The sequence below is a fragment of the Carcharhinus amblyrhynchos genome, chromosome 9, assembly GCF_965287045.1.
Source record: "Carcharhinus amblyrhynchos chromosome 9, sCarAmb.v2.hapA, whole genome shotgun sequence".
In the NCBI taxonomy this organism is placed as follows: Eukaryota; Metazoa; Chordata; class Chondrichthyes; order Carcharhiniformes; family Carcharhinidae; genus Carcharhinus; species Carcharhinus amblyrhynchos.
In genome coordinates, this window is record NC_137332.1 from 112,084,104 (window position 1) to 112,089,170 (window position 5,067).

Consider the following 5,067-nt stretch of genomic DNA (forward strand, 5'->3'; position numbering starts at 1 on the left):
CTGGCTATCTATTTTGAAGCTCCTGCACAATCGCAAGGGCTGGATCTCTGCTGGTTCTGCTGATCAGCGCTGCTGTCACTCAGACTGGGAGAGGCGGGGTTCCGGTAATCCAGGAAGCCGATTGGTCGCACCCACTGTCATTCAGTGTCACGGGATCGGGACTTCTGCCAATTGGGGAGGTGGAGTGACCGGAGCGCCTGTCACTCATCTGAAGGGCGATGGGTTTGCGGAAAGTTGGAGGTGATTGGCTGCATCTCTTCTGTGCGGCACATCGGCAGTGAGTTTTTGATTTGATTTGGTTCATTATTGTCACACGTATTAGCATCCAGTAAAAAGTATTCTTTCTTGCGCACTATACACAAAACGCATACCGTCCACAGAAAAGGAGCGGAGAGAGTGCAGAATGTCGTGTTACATCAGAGCTGGGAAGTGGAGAAAGCTCAACTCAATGCAAAGTCAAATGTTTGATGGCATCAGGGAAGAAGCTGTTCTTGAGTCGGTTGGTTGTGATCTCCGATTGTTGTATCTTTTTATCCCGACACATAAAGGTGGAAGAGTTGTTTCTGAAGTTACCGTTCGATACGTGGCGTGAACGGAGCAAGCCCCTATTCCATCTCCCTGTTCCAAAAATCAATTTAATATATGGTTCCCAGATACGGGACGTATCAGATATTAAACTGATCAGAACAAATACGACACTTGATCTTCGCCAAAAGGCCGAGAAGCGATGCCAAAGAAAGTGTTTTTCTCACAGATGTTGCCTCTTTTAAGGAAGGAATGAGCAGCAGAAGGAGGGGGTGGGGTGGGTCCACCTGAGAGGGCTCACAGAGTTTCTTTCATGCAGTGCGAATGTTACTGCTGAAAAGCAGCCTGACCAGGATTCGAACCTGAATCTCCTGCTCTGGAAGCAAGTGTGCTCGTCCGCTTGGGGTCTTTAATTATGCTGGCTGCTTTTCTGAGGCAGGGGGAAGAGTCAATGGATAGGAGGGAGATTTGCATGATGGACTGGGCTACGTTCACAACCCTTTGTAATTACTTGCAGTTTTGGTCAGAGCAGGAACCATACCAAGCTGTGATATATGGGAAAGGGTGCTTTCTCTGGTGCATCTGTAAAAAATACTGAGAGTTGCTGCGGTCATGCCAAATTTCCTTTGCCTCCTGAGAAAGTAGAGGCGTTGGCGGTTGGGGGTGAGGGGGTGGACAAAGGTCATTCAGAGGTCCGTTGACCTTGGGTGTGATTTTTCTGGTTTTGGGGCTGGAAAATCCCGCCGTGTGTGTGAACTCAAATCTTTCATTCTTACAAAGCGCAGCCCTGACACCTGCTGACAGAATCTCAGTGCTGCAGGAAAGAATTCTCCATGAAAAACGGCCCAAGAAGTGGGACAGTCTTCGAAGATTCACAGGCAGGATGGGCCGAATGGCCTCTTTCCATTGCGAGATGACATTATGATTTTTATATGATCTGACATTTAGATCGGATCAAATCCACATTTTCAAAGTTAACCTGAACTGAAGATTGTCATGTGAGATGAGAACAAATACACTCGGCCTCTGTTCCCCAGAGTTTCAATGAGAAGGGGGTTGACACAGGGTAGGTGCTGGAAGGATGGTTCCCCTGACTGGGGTCTCCAGAGCCAGGGACTTTAGCAGCTTGATGGTGATGTTCCTGCAGTAATAATCCAGACTGTAATCAGTGGAGAGTTTCCCCCCGATTGCCATTGAGTTGTGTTTCGCTGGGGCTCCTTGATGCCACACTGGGTGAAATGCTGCCATGATGTTCAGGGCAGTCACTCTCACTCCACCTCTGGAATTCAGCTCTTTGCTCTGGCTGGGGGAGATGCTCAGTTCGGCTTCTTCCAGACGCACTGGGCTCCGCATCTCACGGCAGCCTCTTTGCAAACTCTCAGGAGGCCATGGAATGGAGTGAAACTAGACATCCCATGAGAAAGTGTTGGCCTCATATGAAAGGAGGAGTTGAATGAGCTCCCATGATGCGGCTCCGGGCGGCTGAGGGGGGAAAGCGGGCGCGCGAGAGGAAAAGCTCCGCCCAGAGCGCGAGGAGCAGTCGCGCTCTGACCTCCCACCCAAGGTCAGAGTGCGGGAAGAGGCGCGGCTCTGATTGGAAGATCAGGCAGCGTCAGCGGGGGCAGGGGGTGGGGCTGAACGCAGCACAGCATCACGTGATGGGAAGCGCGTGTTGGGGAGGGGAGCCCGGGAAAGGACCCGGAGCCCCGGATTTGGAAAGAGACAACGTACCAAATTCAGCTGATTCAGCTTTCTCACCACATTCTGTGATCCTGAGTGTCACTGATTCACCAGCTCCATTCACACGTCACACACACTGATTGACACCCAAACTGCAACGTCACATTGCGCTCTTCACCTGGTTATTCCTCTGTTCAGATCATTCCTGCTCAAAACACAGGAAAAATCATCAGATTATCCCCAGTCTGACGTGTAAGGCATGGTTACAGTGGATTAACCAGGGTTCAACTAAATACAGTCCTGATGCTGCCCACAAAATAGTTATTAAAGTAATTGTCAAAAGTTGATTTGAGCCACCGAAACAAACCTATTTACTAGATATCGAAAAACGGCGTCAATCTTAATATTTAAAGAGCATCTTAAAGGAGGGGAGAGAGGTCGGGAGGTTTTAGTGGAACCGCGGCCTTAGCGCCGGGACAGCTGAAGACACAGCCACCAATGTTGGAGCAAAGGGAATCAGGGTTTAACAAGAGGCAGAATTGGAGCAGCTCAGAGATCTTATGTCAGTTATCGGGCTGGAGGAGTTTACAAAGTTATGGAACAGCGAGGCCAAGGGAGGTGATTTGAACGCAAAGATTTGTTGCGGGAACACTTCAGGCGCACCCAAGCCCGTGTCCCCATCACAAATACAGACAACATTCAGAAAACACTGAAACAGGCACGGAGGTGATTCTTTAATTTCACTGTCTTTCAAGGTGAAAACTGTGTTATTGACCAACAGAAAATTATCCAAAAACAGAATCACAGACAAGGCCGGAAGGAATAAGGGAATGGGGTAAGGATTGGGGAAGGACGCCAGAGTTAGAATAATCCCCATATCTCGTAACATAACAGAACCGCCACCGGAATAGAGGAAAGTCAGGAAACCGACTAACTTGTTCCGTTCTGTTCACAAATATTAGACAATGCCGGAACTCTTATTTCTCAGTAAGAAGTCTCACAACACCGGATTAAAGTCCAACAGCTGAAGGAGCAGCGCTCCGAAAGCTCGTGATTCCAAATAAACCTGTTGGAGTTTAACCCGGTGTTCTGAGACGTCTCACTGTATCCACCCCAGTCCAACGCCGGCATCTCCACATCTTAATAACAGCTGCCCACTCACCAAGGCCCTTTATAGGATCATTGAATAGAATCACAGAATCCCTGCAGTGCAGAAGGAGGCTTTTCGGCCCATCGAGCATTCGCCAGCAACAATTCCACGCAGGCCCTATCCAAGTATTTACCCTGTCAATCACACATTAAGAGGCTATTTAGCATGGCCAATCAACCTAACCCGCACACGTCTGGACTGTGGGAGGAAACTGGAGCATTCCCACGCAGATACGAGGAGAACGTGCAAACGCCACACAGGCAGTTACCCGAGGCTGGAATTCAACCCGGATCCCTGGCGCTGTGAGGCAGCAATGCTAACCACTGTGCCACCGCGCTTCTGTCTATTTACAGTGAGAATTCTTTGCTCTGAAATTCCAATTCCTTTGTAATAGACCGAAAGTCAGGAGTTAACAGTGACCCGAGTCAACGGTTTAAAATATAAAGAAATATTTTAGGTGGGAAACACGAGGCTTGTGATTGATTTTTTTTAGTGCAGTGTCTCTGAGACGCTCTGTTGAGTCCAAGGAAGTTTGCAGAGTGAGTTGACCCTCACATTATTTTGCCTGGCAGAGGGAATCCCATTGCGATATTGGCTGGAATACCAGACAACCCGCGAACCCAGGCGGGAGTAACTCTGGCTCTCTTGGGCGGGTTTCCCCGGAGAATGAATTCTGGCGAGCTGTCTCTGTGGCGTTTTCTCCTGTTTTTAGCGACCACAGCGACAGTCGCTCCTCCTCGTTGGCTCCCGCTGGTAAACTCAGTAATCCGCTACTGAGGGACTCAACGACTAGGGAAAAGTACGAGGCGGCCGCGATCTGCGTGGATCAGAGACTGAGTCTCAAGATGGTATCAAGGAATGGGAATCCCGTTGTTGATGGTTCAGAGCGGCTGGGATCCGTCCCGGATAAACAACCTTCCCCGCAGTGGCGTCTGTAGCAGCGCAATGTGCAAAATGTCACAGTCACCGCCTCAAATGTTCCAGCTCTCCGGAGCTAGTAACAAGATCTTCCCGTAACTCCAACCCAAGAGGAGATCTTGAGACCCCCGCCATTGCTACCAGCCCTGTTGGCAGCTGAGTTCGGGTCCCAGAGCAGGAGAGGCAGCCAACCCAGTGGCGGACGACAATGTTACCGAAGAGTGGATGGCCCATCCACCAGAAAATGCGAACTTTGTAACAACACAAATCTCCTTTTAGAAGAAATATCGCGTTTCCAATAAGGGAAGGGAAACTCCGACCAATGGAGCGGCAATTGACACAAATGGAGAAACATCCGAGACGACCACCTTCATGGAAGGGGTCACTGTCGAGCCGACTTATGACCCAGCAACAGTCAGAGAGGTGATCAGCCATTACCCCCATTGATGGGGTTGTTCTGCAGCTCCTCCTCCGCACGATCGGCTTCTCCAACATCCACATGACCAAAGTGCCCCAGGTTATAAACATCAGAACCAGGTGTTGGCTCTGCGGTAAAACAGGAGACTATCAATCCATTGCCTGGCACTGCCCTCAGTGTAGCGGAGAAAGGTAACCTGTAACAGTCGGGGAATACCAATGCAGCGAGTGCGAGCTCAGCTTCACCACCAGGTGTGGGCTGAGCCAGCACGACAGGCAGATACATGTCGCTTTGCGCACCCAGAAGCGCCTGGAAGCTCTTCAGGTCAATTCTAAGCCGGGGATCTGTGCCTGTAAGTGAACCCCGGAGCAAGTTA

General features: G+C 50.0%; 1 pseudogene; it reads right to left on the bottom strand.

The window, feature by feature from the left end:
- Window positions 1-552: 552 nt before the first annotated feature.
- Window positions 553-729, bottom strand: LOC145348791 (U2 spliceosomal RNA; annotated as a pseudogene).
- Between the last annotated feature and the right edge of the window lie 4,338 nt (window positions 730-5,067).